Source organism: Ursus maritimus, unplaced genomic scaffold, assembly GCF_017311325.1.
Source record: "Ursus maritimus isolate PB19 unplaced genomic scaffold, ASM1731132v1 scaffold_5, whole genome shotgun sequence".
In the NCBI taxonomy this organism is placed as follows: Eukaryota; Metazoa; Chordata; class Mammalia; order Carnivora; family Ursidae; genus Ursus; species Ursus maritimus.
The window spans coordinates 38428270-38445709 of record NW_024426663.1 but is presented as its reverse complement, the minus strand read 5'-3'; the positions used below and the strand labels follow the sequence as shown (position 1 = coordinate 38445709).

General features: G+C 36.8%; 1 protein-coding gene across 1 annotated transcript in view; it reads right to left on the bottom strand.

Moving 5' to 3' along the window:
• The window catches only part of LOC103663878 (A disintegrin and metalloproteinase with thrombospondin motifs 6), a 175439-nt gene that overhangs the window by 70154 nt on the left and 87845 nt on the right, over positions 1 to 17440 (bottom strand). The window lies entirely within an intron of this gene.

The window sequence follows — 17440 nt, the reverse complement described above, 5'->3', positions numbered from 1 at the left end:
TTCTAGCACCTAAAACAATCACTGCTTTTGATACACTGACAGAAAAAAAATCCCCCACATATGGAAAAACAAAACACGTCAGGAGATAAAATTCCTAATTGTGAATAAATGATGAGTATATTAAACTCTCAGAGATCATTCTAGGACTTTTTACTACCCTCCCTTGGATCTCCACATTTACTTTATACAGTTTTCTGAGGTCAGTATATTGTAAATGGTCCCTTGCAGCATGTACAAAAATAAAAGAACACAATGTGCAAATAGTCGCATGGTCATCATTACTTCCTGTATATTGTGGTTCAAATCTCTACCATATCAAGTCCAAAGCCTCAAATTCTGAAAACAGTGCCAAAAGGTCTGCATTCCATTGTGAGCCCTGTATTTTAAAATAACTTCTGCACATTAAAATTCGGCACTGCAATATCAAGCCTAATGATTCTGCTTGTCAAATCATCCTTCTTACTTGTCTTTAAAAAAAATGAAAAATGACTGTTTACCATAGGCTACCTAGTGCATCATACAGACAGACACACCTCCGGGGTGTTTTGTTTCACAGTGTGTTAATCTTTGGATCAAAGAAAAGCCATTCTAGCCATTTTCAGGGAATCCCGTTCAAGGATGAAAGTTGTCAGCAGCTCTGCCATGTAGCAAGACTAGTGTTTAAGCAAACATCATCAATTTTTTAAAAAATACAGTTACTGTGAACTCTAACTACAAGTTTTCAAATAATACTTAAGTATTTGTAAAGCACCAACCACTTAAATATTCATCCAGGCATGGCTTTCAATCTAGTTCGAGAAACCAGAGACAAGTGGGAGAACTGCAGCACTGTCTCAGGAGGTGAGTACACAACAGCATGGCACAGGGGGCCTATAGGTGCTGCATAAAGGTAAAAGATCCATGTGTCACATGATTAATTAGGGAAATATTGTGGAGAAGGAAAATCTTGAGTATATTGCAATTACAAGTATTATAAATAATTATCCTTTATAATATTATAAAGTATTATAAGAATTGAGCTAGTTGAGAAAATATTTCTAGGGGGTTAAAACTATTAAGAAGGAAGACAAAGACATGGGTACAGGAAGGAGAAGGTCGTATGTTGGGAATAGTTGGAAAAAGGCCATCCTAGATGAAAGAAACTTATGAAATAATAAGAGGAGATGACATTTCACAGAGAACCACTGGAACATAAAAAAGCCCTGAATTAACAAACTAAGGCATCATGAGGACTATTCACTAAAAACAAGCAAACAAAAAATCTCATTCTTGACTATCTTGTAATGAATATCCTAAATACAGGCAAAGTTAAAACAGGAGGATATTACAGTTTAATAAAGCACTTGGATAACATTTCATAAAATTTCTAATCTATACTCTTTCCTGTGATAACCACTCAGGTGGTTATTATATTATATTATATTATATTATATTATATTATATTATATTATAAACAATGACAACAGCTACTTAGCATTTACTAGGTATTTAGCAAGTACCCGCTCTGTGGCACACTACTCAGAAGTCTATAGATGCATTATCTATTTAATCTCTTTCAACACTCTTAGGTAGTTTAATAATCCCTTTTACCGAGTACACTGGCTACAGAAGGTTGCTCAGTGATAGTTTCAGGGTGTAAGGACACTCCTTCATCTGAATGGGAGTTTCCTTTGAACTCTAAATACTACAGTAATAGCATAAAATTTTAGCTCTGTGAATATATATGAAAACTTAATAGGAGTAACCTGAGTTCCTATCATTTCACCTGCAAGTTCTTTTCTTTGCCAAACTTTTTCCTCATTTATAAAACAGGAGGGCTAAAAGCAAAATTCTGGAGTATGACAAACCTGAATTCTGACTTGGTCTTTTATTTAACTCATGGCCTTTAGCAATGTACTTAATTTTCCAAGCCTCATCTATAAACTGGGGATAACACTAGTATTTACCTCCTAGGTGAAGATTCGTGTGAACTGTTTAGCTCTGTATGTGGCTTAGGGCAGAACTGAATAACTATTAGCAGCTGTTCTGGTGTTGGGTCTAGGTACAGGGGAACAAACTCTGCAAGCTCCATTTCCCAGGCTTCTGTGTCTGCTGACTTCTGACAATGGTTCAGGCAATGAAGGCACTACTGGGAGAAGCCAGAATATTTCTTTTTCTTTCTCTCCACCTCAGGCAGCATCACAGGCAGAAGTAGAATCTCTTGTGACTCCAACTTCAGGTAATAGCACCACACTTACCCCATCCCTCCATCCTCTGGCCCTATCCTGTGATTCTAACTTCTGCTGTGTTAATTCCAGCCCCTAGACTCTGATAAAACTACCTCCTCCCTTGGTCTCCCTGGGAGGAGTGGTGGCATCCTCCTGCTGTTGCTGATCTATGGGCTTGTCAGCCTCTTCCATCATCTGTGTAACCAATTTTTTTTCATTAAATTCCTTCTATTTAAATATCCAGAGAGGTTTCTATTATTATGGTTGGAACTTTACTGATACAACAATCAAAAATAATAATAATGATGATGATGTTGATGAGGTATTTGGGAGACTGAATAGAGATTTATTTATTGCTATGTATTATTTTTTTGCAATTTATTGGTTAAGGGCAGAGGCTGGCCAACTTTTTTGGTAAAGGGCCACATAGTAATATTTTAGACCTCGTGTGCCATACTGGGTCTTTGTTGCAACTCCTCAACTGTGGCATTATGGTGTGAAAGAAGCCATAGACAATATGTAAATGAAATGTCAGGTCTGTGCTCCAATAAAATTTTATTTACAAAAAGAGGTGATGGGGCAACTTTGGCCCAGGAGATGCAATTTGTCAACCCCCTGATTTAGGATGTTAACATAATAGATACATATGACCAGCAGCACTGAAGAATAACCAAACTCAGTGATTGAGTCAAAACAGAATCACAAACTTCTAAGAAATGTTAGAATATAATCTAATGTGCATAAGATGCTTCTATTTCCTCTACAATTATCCCCAAAGTGGTCATGCAATCTGTACAAGCGTCTAGAGAAATATCAAATACTTTTTGGGCAGCTGCAATTACTATCAGGTTCTTTCTTACTTTTAGACCAAATCTGTCTTCCCTATAACCCAGGGGTCTTGCTCCTTTCTTCTGGATCTACACTGAACAATCTGATCCCTAAATGAAAGCTATCTAGACCTTGATGGCTTTCCTATGGGCACATCATAACCTTATCATTAGTCCTCTTACTTTTATTTTATTTTATTTATTTATTTGACAGAGATAGAGACAGCCAGCGAGAGAGGGAACACAAGCAGGGGGAGTGGGAGAGGAAGAAGCAGGCTCCCAGCAGAGGAGCCTGCGGTGGGGCTCAATTCCAGGACTTTGGGATCACGCCCTGAGCCGAAGGCAGATGCTTAATGACTGAACTACCCAGGCGCCCCTATCATTAGTCTTCTTAAAACCAGCCACCAAGAACTGGACTTAAATGTCTTTCTTCTATTCAGCAAATGTGTCACATATGATGTAAGCTTGAGATAAAGCAATAAAACAGAGTAGGTCCCTGCTTTCAGGAACTCATTTTAGTTGGAGGTGAGAAAGAAGAAAAATTAAGCAGGGTTAGGGGATTGATAGTGAGGTAGAAGGGAAGTTGTTTTAGAATAGTATGGTCAGAGAAATTCTCTCTAATAAGGTGGCCCTTGAGCAGAGAGTTAAAAGAAACTGAGGGAGTGACTTACACATCAGTGAGAAGAGTGAACAGTAAATGCAAAGGCCCTGAAACAGGAGTGTGTTAAGAAGGTTCATAGAATAGCATGGAGGATGGAAGGGCTTAAGGAAACTAGCAGACTTGATCCCACGCTTTTCTGTTTCTAGAATATATCAGTTAGTGTTCTGTTTTCCTGATTTCCATGTTTCCTTCAGTGAATGCTCTGAATTTGTGTTGATTAGAAATTAACTCAGTAGGAGTTGTATATTCTCATTCCAAAAAATAAGAGTGATCCAAGAAAAGAGTAATTTCTTAAGGAAAAATTATGTAAAGTATATTTTTATTTTTGTATTTTTAGGAATAGTAGAGAGTTTAAGGCGTAATGCTTTTTATATTGCTTAAAGGTAATAAATGCTGACACCATGGCACAAGCAACCAATTTTTTATGTAAAGCCTGACAGGTTTTCAGCCTCCTAGTGTTAACACTAATCAAGCATCCTCTCCTTATAAAAAGCAACCAGCAGGACCCCACATAAATCCAGAGGGCAGAGCTGCAGGTCTCAGCATTTTTAATCTTAGTATTTTCAAAGAAATAAAAAAAAATTAATACCAACATCTTTATCAGCACATTTTTTTTATAGAGATGTGTATGTTAGCACATTCTACAGACTATCTTATGCTTCCAAATACACTGTTTAAAAGCATCTCCTTTTGACTAAACTTAATACTTTTTATTGGTACATAAGTCTAAAAAAAAAGGATAATTCATTGGGGCATAAAAGTTGCTATAGAAAGAAATCTCAGCTTCCGCTGACAAACTTTGTAGTGGCATTTCTATTACTGGGTTTCTAATCCTGGTTTTGTCCTAAAGAATAGGGTGACCTTGGCAAGTCGCAGAAGCCCTTTGTGCCTTCTCTCTTTCATTTGCAAAATACACCCAAAATGCCACTTAACTTCAAGAGAAATACATCCCAAAATGTCTTGCAAATGAGGAAAATTCCATAAATACTGTGTTATGTCTTACGTGCAATAAAGTATGAGAAGAAAGCTGAGCGTGAAAATTCTTTTTCCCTTCGAGCCTTACATCGGAAACCGGGGATGTACTGTATGGTGACTAACATAATATAATAAAAAATCATTAAAAAAAAAAAATTCTTTTTCCCCTTTCCCATTCCTCTCTCCTTGGTAAAGGAGATAGGCAGGCTGGAAGGATACAAGGATTCCTCCGGCCTCAGGTAAAATTGCAAATGAGCAAAACTGGCATTTTATTCTCCTACTACTTTTCTCTTGCACTTTCCACCTTCTGCTGCTTCTTCCTTTCTTGCTTCCACACTAAATGCACTTTTGCTTCTTCACTATTACACTAGACCACCCTTCAACACTCCCCAAATTTAACTTTCTTCTTCCTCTTCAGGATGTCAATATATTCTTCTGGCTATACCCTATTAGTTTCAGAAGCATAAGTGGAATTTAAATTCCAGCCCCTGATCTGCTTAGCAAGTTACCTATTTGACATAGGACTGTGAAGAAAGGACATTTCTATTTGTTCACCCAAACAGGCATCACTTTCTAAGTCACACAATGACACAAGGGCTAACAAAGTCCGTGTCTCCACACCTTCTCTTAGAAGTTGCAAACAAAATTCCTGATTTCCTATTTATCAGGTATTGTATGATTATCTCATTAAAGTTAAATGTCGTGTCCAATGAATCATCTCAAACAGTTTTGATTCAATCTTATCTTTTCTCTACAAAATGGTTTCTGATTTTTTTTGTAGTTTTTCTGAATATTTAAAGAAAAAGAAAGAAAAGCCTGCTAAACGTACATTGTCCAGGCAAACCACAATCTAGCTGTCATATTCGATACCATGATCTTCTGTGCAAGTTTTCAAACTTAAATCTATTTCTGTGTAGCCTCAATTTAACTAAAATGCTATCTATCCATAGCATAACCCTTTCCCCTAAGCCTATGAAAATGTTAAGCAACAAACATTCACTTTGTAATTTTTAAAACATCCCTTTTAAGGACAAAATGAACAAGCAAGTTCTATTCTGTGCTTAAAAGCTAGTCCTTATTTTTCAAAACACGATGCACACCAGTTTGTACTAACCTAAAGAAGATTAATAACACTTGATCCTGTTACTTTTTTGCCATAATAATATAATAAATATTATATATAATATTCATAAAAAATCCAGTGTTTGATACATATCTGTTTTCTAATTATAACTTGGGACGCGGTTATAACACTGTTAATGGATCAACTCTGTACCTTGTTATCACTTACCCCACACCTCTCCCTGGGGGCAAGGTCTGTAGTTTCAGAATGTTCTCAGCTATCTGGTTCTGCTGCAGGGTAAGGTTAGACTGGAAGTAAGACAATGTCAAAGGTGACCAAACTCTTTCAGAGAAGCTTACCTTGCCACACCCACCTCCCAAGGGCTCGTCTATTAAAAGAGCACTAAATCAGTACTCAGAAATCCTGAGCCTGACTCATCCCTTCCATGATACTAGCCTATTGCTTAGCTTTAAGTCCTCATTTTAAAATACTTTTAAAAAAATACTCGTTCTTCCTCTTTATAAAAGTGATTTGAAGATATAATGAGATTATGTATGAAAGTACTTTGTAATCTTTGTAATCCGCTTTGAAACAAAAATGTCTGTAATATTAACTACACTGTATTGAGTACAGATTAAGTATTAGGAAGTAGCACTGGATGTTCTACATGTGTTCCTTCTTTTGATTTTCAAACAACCCTGAAAGTTGGATATAATTATACTCTACATAGGAGTTCCCTGAAGTTTAGTGAGATTAGGTATTTTGCCAAGACCAACTAGCAACAAGGGTTACAGTCAGCATTCAATTTAAGTCAATTTGAATCCAAAATCCATACTTTTTCCACTACAATCCTACTTTGAAATATAGGCTATACTTCTCCACAACCAAAGCAACGTCCTGAAGAAGAAAAAAATTGCAGAATAGCATGCCCCTCTAGAAAAGCTGACTGAGAAAATACCTAGGTACTACACAACCTATGCTTAGTTTTTTGAACAGACCACAGATGACCTAGAAACCCTTCTGAGTCCACAGTTTTTTAAATAGTTTTGATGTATAAGATAAAGGAGAAAATGCGGATGTTTAAGATGCAAGACAAATATGACTCTCCATCCCAGCCTGAGTGAAGTTTAGGTATTTCACTAGAAGCTTTACCCTAGTTGAAGAGGTTGCTTTTAGGCAACCAACTTGAACAATGGAAGCCTGAGTAATGTAGAAGGGTGCACAGTGACCCCCAACTCCCAGGCTGAATACAAAAAGCCCATTAGGCAACCCACTTCCAAATATCCATAAAAGCCTTAGCTGACCCATGGGTTACTTACACCCAGACCACGGGCACCAAAAAAGGAAAATTCCATACGTTGCCATACCTCCTCACCTTCCCTCTTTAACTACAACCCCCCACACTGCCTCTTGGCAGACAGTCTGCTTTGCTGTCCTGCCCACCTCTCCCTTGTGGTATATTCAAAAAACTTCTACCTCCTTTGTTCTGCCTTGTGTGAATTCCTTGACTACCAGCGCTCTTAGCCTCCATCTGATCTGGTCACCCCACACTAGTCACATTATCAAGCCGACACACAAATCACAAATAACATACAACAGGAAAAACAAGGATTTTTTTTTTTTCCTTTGGTTTTGGAGAGTAGCTAAGCAAAAATAGGAAATTCTTTTTGGAAAGGTAGAAAGGTCCCTTTTTATGGCATTATGACCTCCATAAAATTCTGATCTTCAAACCAAAGTATCACAAGAGCCATGTCTATTATCTATTAGATTAGCTTATGATCCCAAATATTCTATTGTAGTTGCTACTTTAATGGTGAGACCCAACTTCATCCGATTCTACTCTGTACCTATAATAAGAGCTCCTGGTTTCTCAGTAGCTTCAAGATGAAAATCATTTTAATTTGTTCCTGCTGTAGCTATTGTCTTTACATGCTATTCTGTCCTAGAGACCATCATATGGGTATTAAAGAAAGAGTCCTTGTCTAGTTGCTTCTGAAGGCTTCTGGGGTGACCAATGATGATCTTGGGAACAAACTGCCTGTCTAATACATCCTAATGCAGATAATCAGCTTCAGAGTCTAACGTGTGAATACCTCTGGCCTCTAGGCTGATTAGGTTGCTCTTGAGACTGGTCAGGCCAATTTTACAGCTGGATACAATTTTCTGACCTATTTTTAAATTTTTAAAGATTGAGATTTTTTTCTTTATAAGTTGCCTCTTCTATCTCTGGGGATCTTTTTCTTTCCAACTGGGGTAAATGGGACAGGAAATAAAGGGAACATTGTTCCCTTACTACTGGAGAGCCCTTGTCTTTCTACCACTCCTCTATCCTTCAAATGCCTGTGGTGGGAATTAAATCAGCACTGGGGAGGTGTGGCTGTCTTGCTTTTGTGCTAGCCACTTTTTAAGACTATTTGGCCTACAGTTTCCCAGTTTTAATTTTTCCTCTAACTTAAGCAAAAAAAGTCTGTGTGCCTTGCAAATTTCAATCTGATTCACCAGTGTGGAGAGCCCTGTAGGAGTATCAAAACTTCAAAATATAAAGTGGTCCTTTGTGATATATCTCCTTTTGTCGTGGCTATTAGACATTATGAAACTTAGAACTGATAGTGTTTGCTTGTTTACCCAGGCCTCTAAGAAACTCAGAGTAAAATGTGTGACCAATCTTAATATGCAGAAGGAACTTATGGTACATATTTTAAGGTACTGATCCCAACTTATTATTTTCCTTTTCCTTGGGATTTTCTAATTTATTCTATTTTTCAATTATGATTTTAATGAAGTTAATTCAACTCTAATCAGAGAGTAATGACTAATAGTGATAAATAATTATGATATGTAAAAACATGAGAACTAAGTGGTAATCCATAGTACTAGCTGGCCCACTACAGAAATGAGAAGGTCAAGACTGCTATACCACTTGAGAAAATGACAGGCTATGAGGAATGGGTTGTAAGATCTTAAAAGGAATATTAAGTAGGCTCTATCAAACACGTGTGAATCAGACTAACATCTCCTAGATTTTCTGCTTTTCTTTTTCCTTTTCCTTTCTCTTCTTTCTTTTTCTTTTTCTTTCTTTCTTTTTTTTTTTTTTTTTTTGAGAGAGAGCGCACATGTGCCTATGTGCAAGAGCTCACAAGAGCAGATGTTGGGGGTAGGGGGCTGAATGTGGGGGGAGGGGCAGAGGGAGATGGAGAGAGAGAATTTTAAGTAGGCTCCACATGGGACTCGATCCCAAGACCCTAAGATTATGACCTGAGCCAAAATCAAGAGTTGGGCACTCAACCAACTGAGCCACTCGAGAGCCCCATAGATTTTCTATTTTTTATTATAATGTGCATTCTAAGCATAAATTCAATAGCATAGAGCAAACCTCTAAGATTCATAAATGGGTGCTCCTGCCATTTGACTGCCTAACATGATCTCATTCTGTGCAATGATTTGAAAATTCTTCTAGGATCATTTGAATTTATCCCTTATTCCCTGTTTAAGTCTCAAGAAAAGCTCTTGGATCACAAATGACAAGCCAAAAATGCTTATGAATTGTTTCCTAGTTTTTGTCAAATTGATTTTAACTAATTGTAAAAATTTCTCTTAGATATTATTTACAGTGTCACTAAATACGATGTGCACTAAAAACGATGTTAAAAACGCACGAAGGTTGGAGGCTGATCTAAAAAGGCAAGTATATTCTTGAATCCCTTAAATTAGGGAAGCTCGTACATAACAGACACCCAGGCAATACAGGGCAAAAAAAGAATGTTTAAACAATTGTACATTTAGAAAAAAGTTCCAAGGTTAATTTAAAGAATATAAACACGATAGCCCTATAATGCTTCCATAGTAACACCCTTTCTATGCTTACTGGAACATACTGAAGTTTTCTTGCTTGCATAACTCAATCTCAACTACAGTTGATTTACTCTTTATGATTCAACATTAAATTATCTATCTTATAGTATAGTCTTTGTAATAGAAACTTTTAGAATAGATTTTAAAATATAGGAGTTTCTACTCTAATACAACACATACATTCTTGAAAAACCTTTCTGTAAAATTACACAGTAAAAATAACAGGCATACGAGAAAAATGTGTTAGAGGCAGACAAATCAAAGACAGGACACTAACAAAAACAATAACAATTCTAATAAGATACGAGCACAGTTTAAAAAATACATGACAAGTTCCTAACAAGGGAATAGTGGAGTAAACATAGGACTTTATCTCCCTCCCACCCCCAAAAAAGTGAAATAAGTTAATAAGCAAGCGTTGAGGATGCTGAGTTATAGAGACAAGAGGCCAATGTACAAAGAACAGGCAGAAACACATGATAAGGAGTTCTATGACAGAGCATAAGGCCAAACTGCCAAAAAGGAGAATGTGGGATGAAGGGTCATCATATGCACTACAATTTTCCTCTACCATTCAGCTGTATCAATGTGACATTAGCCGCTGTATCACTTAGCGGCAAAAAATATGGCACAAAATGTCTCAATCACTTATGAGCTAATTTGTGTTGCAGAGGTAAAGTTGTAGTAGAACAGATTATACCAAAACTTTAAATTAGCATATTATTTCTAGATTTTTGTTGAAAGAATAAAAATTTAAAATATCTCAGCGAGTCAACTCAGTGCCCAGGAGAAGGAGAACTCTCAGAATGGGAAGAAAGTATGGTTAAATTAATGGGTCTGGTACATAGTGAATGCTCAGTAATTGTTAGCAGCAGTTACTACGCCTACTACTTGTGTTGCTGCTACTTCTACTAGTAAAGATGGGAACTAAAAGAGCTCTGAGCAGACATGTGTGGTGTACCCAGGATCTATCACTCTTACTTTATTTCTAACAGAATTCTGATTTTTGACCAGGAATCTACCTCTCAGGAAAGGTGATCTTAACCTCATTTTAGGGGCGAATTTGGATTAATCTAAACCAACTATGGTAATCCCATTCTTTTTGCCCATGACTGGTTTAAAATGGGTATGTGACCTCCAAGCCAATAAAATATGAATGAAGTCGGCCAAGGGAACAAGGGAGGAGCTTTGGGAAAAGCCTTCCTTACAGGTAGGAAAGAGACACAGTAAGTTTATCTTGTCTCTTCCTCTGAATATTATCAGGGCAAAGGAAACTTAGGTGCTCTGATGCTCCACTAACATTTTTGAATTCCCCTTTCTCAAAGAATTTGACCTTCAGGAACTTCCCTCACTATCTTGTCAGTTACTTGCAGATCTTAAAGTGATGTTTTAAAACATTCTTATTCAATAATTTTTAAAAAGAGTTCTGTCAGAATGACTTAGTCATTACCAAAAATGGAAATATTCTACATTTATTTCCAAAATGATCTAAGATTGATTTGCTTTGAGAATTTTATATATAATATTTACAGTGTTCTTTATAACAATTATTTTTCTACTGCATAGCTAGACTCTGTGCTCCGTGCATAGCTCGGTGCTGTCCAACATGGTTGCCATGAGCAACATGTTGCTATTCAAATTTAAATTAATTAAACTTAAAAGTTTTGATTTTCATTTACACTAGCACATTAGAAAAAAAATTTTTTTAAATTATTAAGTAGGCTCCACACTCAGCATGGAGCCCAACGCAGGGTTTGAATTCATGACCATGACATCGAGACCTGAGGTGAGATCCAGTCAGACACTTAACTGACTGATCCACCCAGGCGCCCCAACACTAGCTACACTTCAAGTGCTCAAGAGCTAATTTGGCTAGTGCCTACCAGGCTGGACAATGCACATATAGAACATTTCTATCAATGAAGAAAGTTCTCTTGGACAGTGCAACTAGATTATGTGTTCTGAAAGTTTAAATTTTCATATATTAGATTATACTTTAAATGTCCTCACCTTATAAACTTATGCTCAGTTTTATTAACTTAGCATGAAAATAAATTTCAGTGTGGTAACTGAATTGTCTCATATTCTGAACTAGTAGAGTCTAGATTTGTGAAAAAAATTTGTATTTCCATGATATAGTTATGTTAATTGTATCATTTGCTGGAAGCAGAAACAGAAGACAAAGCTGGTAATAGAAATGTCAATCCACCAATAGCAAGTTCTACAATTTGAGCATCTAAAACAAAGTTCATGAGTAAAAAGCAACAAGCCTGATATGTCTAGTAATTTTTTTCTTTTTTTTTTACTTATCATACATTATTCACATTATGGTACCTATTTTGTTAAGGTCAAAACATATGCCTGCCCCTACAATTACATAACAGAAACACATGTGAATTGAGACATGGGTTCGGGTTTCTTACTCCTACCTAACAAAGTCTGATATACAGTAGATACTCATTTATTCTACCATTGTGTAAAACCTCTAGTCTTCTGAAATTCATGCTATTCATCCAAATCACTATCTGGCTTCATCATTCCTACTAAACTCATCATGTTCATTTTCTCTCATTTATTAGAGGGTCTGACACCTGTCTCAAAGTCCAGGTTTTAACATCATCCTGAGTGACCTCAACATCTGCATAGAAGACTCCCCAAACTCCCCAGCCTTGAAGATCCTTGAACTCCTTCATCTCTGCCCAAAGCTAGGCATGCATTCCCTTGACCACACTGCAGATTTGTCATCATCGAGAATAGTCTCACTTGTTATATATGAAATTCAAGTGCTTTCCATTCTCTGATCCCCACATCTTCTATCTCCCTCACTCTGTTTCTCCTACTACATTGGTTCTTCAATTTTTATAGATTTTTGAAGTTAGGCCCTTAATTTTCTCCTCTTAGCCCTCTTTAGACTTCACTGTCATTCCCAGTGCATAGTGCATGGCTCAGCACTTCAGTCATTCCCACCAGTATGCTTAAATTCTTTCTGACCTGTTTATTGTTCTGTTGCAGTCCCACCTTCCCCAACCCATTCTCACATAAAGTATAAATCTGAGGCTAAGTTTTTGAATGGTGTTTTACTGCCTCCAGGTAAAGATCATGCTGTTTAACCTATAAGCCTTGCACTTAATTTTCTCTCTACCTAAAATGCTTTCATTGTCGCTTTCTTCTTTTCTGGTCAGCTCCTATTTGCCCTTCATATCTTTATCTTTCTATGGGAAGAAATCCCTAAATCCTTAATTAGGCTATGTGCCCATTTTATGTGCTTTTATAGCATCCCATACTTATTCTATCATATCATACATTAATCACTCTGAGTGGTGATTTTCTGCACTTAACTGATTTCCCAGGAAATTATAAGATTCTTGAGAGCAGAAATTGTCTTTCTCGCTCTAGAACAGTCTGATATACAGTAGGCACACAATGGTTTGTTGAGTGAATGTCTAAATAATGCTGGTAGCTTGAAACGATCGTTGTAATTAAAGCTACATGTTATTCCTTCAGGATGCAAATGTAACATAGAAGTAAATATGATCAATAAGTTACAGAGGATATTAGAAGTATGTACGGGGGGAAATAGAGCAGGATAAGGAAGACTGGGAGTCTCAGGGCTGTAGGGAGTAGGGAAGGTTGCAATTTTAAATACAGTATTCAGGCTAGGCCTCACTGAGAAGGTGACAGTTGAATAAAGGTGAGGTAAGAGAGTAAGTAATGTAGATATTTTGGAAGAAGAGTATATAAGGTAAAGGAAACTGGCAATACAAAAGCCCTAAAGTGGGAGCATGCCTGGTAAGTACAAGGAAGGAGGCCCGTGTGGCTGGAGCAGGGTTATTGAGGAGGAAATAGTAAGAGATTAGTTCAGAAAAGTAATGGAGGGCTAGACTGTATAGTCTTAGCAGGCCTTTCTAAGGAACTTGGATTAAAGTAAAATGGAGCCACTGAAAGGTTTTGAGTAAAGTATATAATCTGACTCACTCTGCCTCCTATTATTGAGAACTGTAGGGAGCAAGAGTAGTAATGGGAAATCCACTGAAAAAGCTCTTCAGACTAAGTCAGTGAAGAACAGAGTAGTAGCAGTAGAGGCAGTGAGAAGTAGCAGATCTAGGATATATCTTGAAGTGAAAACCAGTGGGATTTCCTGAGGGATTGGATATGAGCTGTGAGAGAATGGAATCAAGAATGACTCAACGGTTTTTGGCCTGAAGCAGATGGAGTTGACATATGAGATGGGAAAAACTGTGGGAGGTACAGGTATATGGAAATGTTTTTGAGATAACATTTGGACATGTTAAATATCAGAGGTCTATTAAAAGTTTAATCAATGGTAAGATATGAGTCTCGAATCCATGAAAGAAATCTGGGTTAAAAACATAAATTTGGGCATCAAATGGCATATGAATGTTATCGAAAGCAATGAAACCAGATGAGATCAACAAAGAAATGAATACTACTAGTACAAACAAAAAACGGCAAGGACTAGGTCCTGGACACTCTAAGAAGTAAGAGAAAAAGAGTAGGAAGGAACCAGCAAAGGAGAATGAGAAAAAACAAGTAGCAGTAAAAAAGGACAACCAAAAAGTTGTATGATATGGAAGCCTACCGACTATCAAGTAAAATGAACACTCAGAACTGACTATTGGATTTAGAAACATGGAAGTCATCTGTGACTTGTCAAGAGCATTTTTAGTAGAATGATGGTGGCAAAAATCTGACAGGAACAATTTTAGGGAAAAAATAGAAGAGAAACTAGATATGGAAGTATACAACTTTTTTGAGGAATTTTGTTTCAGAGGGAAGAAAAAAGGGGAAAAGAACTAGCAGGTGTTTTGTTTTTTTTTAAGATAGGAGAAATAACAATATGTTTGTATGTTTATGGAAAAATCCAGAAGAGAAGATATTGGAAAAATATCTATATATTTATGAAATAACCAAGAATTAAGATAGGAATAGCTTTGGAGAGCATGATGGTGAGGAATGCTGTGTAACAGTCTGATGACATGAAATTAAAAGGTGTGGTTTTTAAACAATTGTTGGAGAGGATGTGGAGAAAGGGGATCCCTCCTATATTGTTGGTGGGAATGCAAGTTGGTACAGCCACTCTGGAAAACAGTGTGGAGGTCCCTTAAAAAGTTAAAAATTGAGCTACCCTATGATCCAGCCATTGCACTACTGGGTGTTTACCCCAAAGATACAAACGTAGTGAAGAGAAGGGCCATATGCACCCCAATGTTCATAGCAGCATTGTCCACAATAGCTAAATCGTGAAAGGAGCCAAGATGCCCTTCAACAGATGACTGGATTAAGAAGATGTGGTCCATATATACAATGGAATATTACTCAGCTATCAAAAAGAATGATTTCTCAACATTTGCTGCAACATGGACGGCACTGGAGGAGATAATGCTAAGTGAAATAGGTCAAGCAGAGAAAGACAATTATCATATGATTTCTCTCATCTATGGAACATAAGAACTAAGGAGGTCGGTAGGAGAAGAAAGGGATAAAGAAAGGGGGGGTAATCAGAAGGGGGAATGAAGCATGAGAGACTATGGACTCTGAGAAACAAACTGAGGGCCTCAGAGGGGAGGGGGGTGGGGGAATGGGATAGGCTAGTGATGGGTGGTAAGGAGGGCACGTATTGCATGGTGCACTGGTTGTTATACGCAACTAATGAATCATCGAACTGTACATAAAAAAAAAGGTGTGGTTTTTAGATAAGAGGGAGGAAGAATGATTTGAAAGAGGTAATGAGATATTTTAAAAAGTCAGTCTACTTCCACTCATTCAAGAGCTAAGGGAGAAAACACCTTTAGAGCACTAAAGTTTATTTTAAGTATCATTAGAGGACAGCCAGTTTCCATTAGAATAACAACGTGAAGAGAAGGAAGATTCAGAGACATCAAGATATAAGGGCTTTTGCTGCCAAAACATCATGAATTCCGAAGGGCACAGAAGAAAAGTTTCAGTAGCTGGGCAGAGATACACAACAGAAGATGTGATATGCAGAACTTTATGGGATTGGATGGCAAGAGATGAGGAATGATGTGGGAATCTGGGGCTTCTTACAGTGGCAAACATAAAATAATCCTATTTGATGGGCATAAGACTAATCCTGGTGGACTCAGGAAAGATAGTGGTGGTAAAGGTATGAATGTTGGGGGACCAAGTCATTTTGGGGGACCTATTACTCTCTCTTGGTACCTGTTGGGGGACATTGTGTTTGTTCCTAGTGCTTGAGCTTCCCCTTGTCCCCTGTGGATGGAATTTCTGGACATGAGGCCCGTTCCACTCACTATTAACAATTTAAAAAATTCATGTGACCTTCATACACATGGATTTATGACCGAATAGCTTACAGTTTTAAAAATTTCCCTGCTCTAGGGGAAATGTAAGCTAATTTTTCATAGCAAAGTTTGGTTTTACTTACATCTGTGTTACAGGAGCGATACCGTTTCCTTTCCCCAAGGCAATATTTTCCACCTCCTGAAGGTCTGAAAACACATTTTGTTTAACATGTGAATATATCTGTCTACATAAAGAGTATATATACTGCTTGACGAAAACATATTAGCATTTATTTTAAGAAAGTACAAAATTTGACATTTTACTAGTTATTAAAAAAACAATCATGCTGGTGATTGTTAGCAATGATGATTATGGTTGTTGAACATAAAAACTAAGGCAGTTTACTATAAATAACTTTACAAGACTCTTAATTGTCATAATTTACATTCTTAAGAAAATGCAATTAAATAAATTTATTCTCTAATTATCATAGTAAGCAGGTGCTCATTCAACACAATGAGTCTAAAAATCACTTACTTATAATGAAAAATCATTTGAATCGTATTCAACAAAACACATAATCTGATGCTATCTGTTCACCAAGAAGGAAACAGTAAGTTTACTATTTTTTCCAGACTGGAAATGGGAGCATACTAAGTAATTCTCTGGAAATAGCTCCACTTCAAAGTAAATAATGCAGAAATGAATTTCTATCTCATTACATGAAGTTTGAAAAATTACATCTAAAAATCAGATGGCTTTGCATTATATAAATATTGCATATTACACTCAAACTAATGAAAAAGTAAGATGTCCAATATTTTATTTACATAAATTAATTTTTTAAGTATTTAACATTAGGAAAAGCCATATGCTATTATTTGGGAATGCTATTTTGAATGGAAAAAACTAACTTCTTTTTAAAAGAAGTCCAAGTCATTCTCTTAAGGATCTGGGTATATTACTTATCATAGAGGCTTATAGTTTTGGTTACTAATTTACAGTAGCCTGCAGTTGAACTTCGGTAATTATTCTGTGCTTGTTTGTAAAAGATGAAGTATAATTATAATTTCAGCTCACTGGTAGTCAATGGAATAATTAAAGTTACATTTTGAATATATTTTGAATGCCAGTGGATACTGATTATAAAAAGGAACAGGAATGGCCAAGTTTAAATCAGCTTGGGAGAGATGGTTTGGTCAGACAAAAACAAGGGCGTGGGGATGATGGTAGCATGACTAGTTTATGAGTGGGTGACACTGAGCTAGCTCTGTTTAGCAGAAAGAAAATAATGGAAAGAAAGCTGGAGAATGGAAACACAGAACGAGTGTAAAGGGAAATAATATCAAGCTAAACAAGAGTAAAAGAGAAGAAAAGAGATGTTTAGAGAAGGGAACCAAAGAGAGGGATCCTGAGTTAATGGAGAAAAATAAAAAATAAAACCTGACTATCTTTTATCCCAGGAAGGGAAAAAAAGCAGAAGGGATATTATAACCCCATGCTGCAGCAAGCATTAGCTGGGAAAGGAGGCCCGCAACCTGAGCTTTAGACAAAAACGGGAGCACCTGAT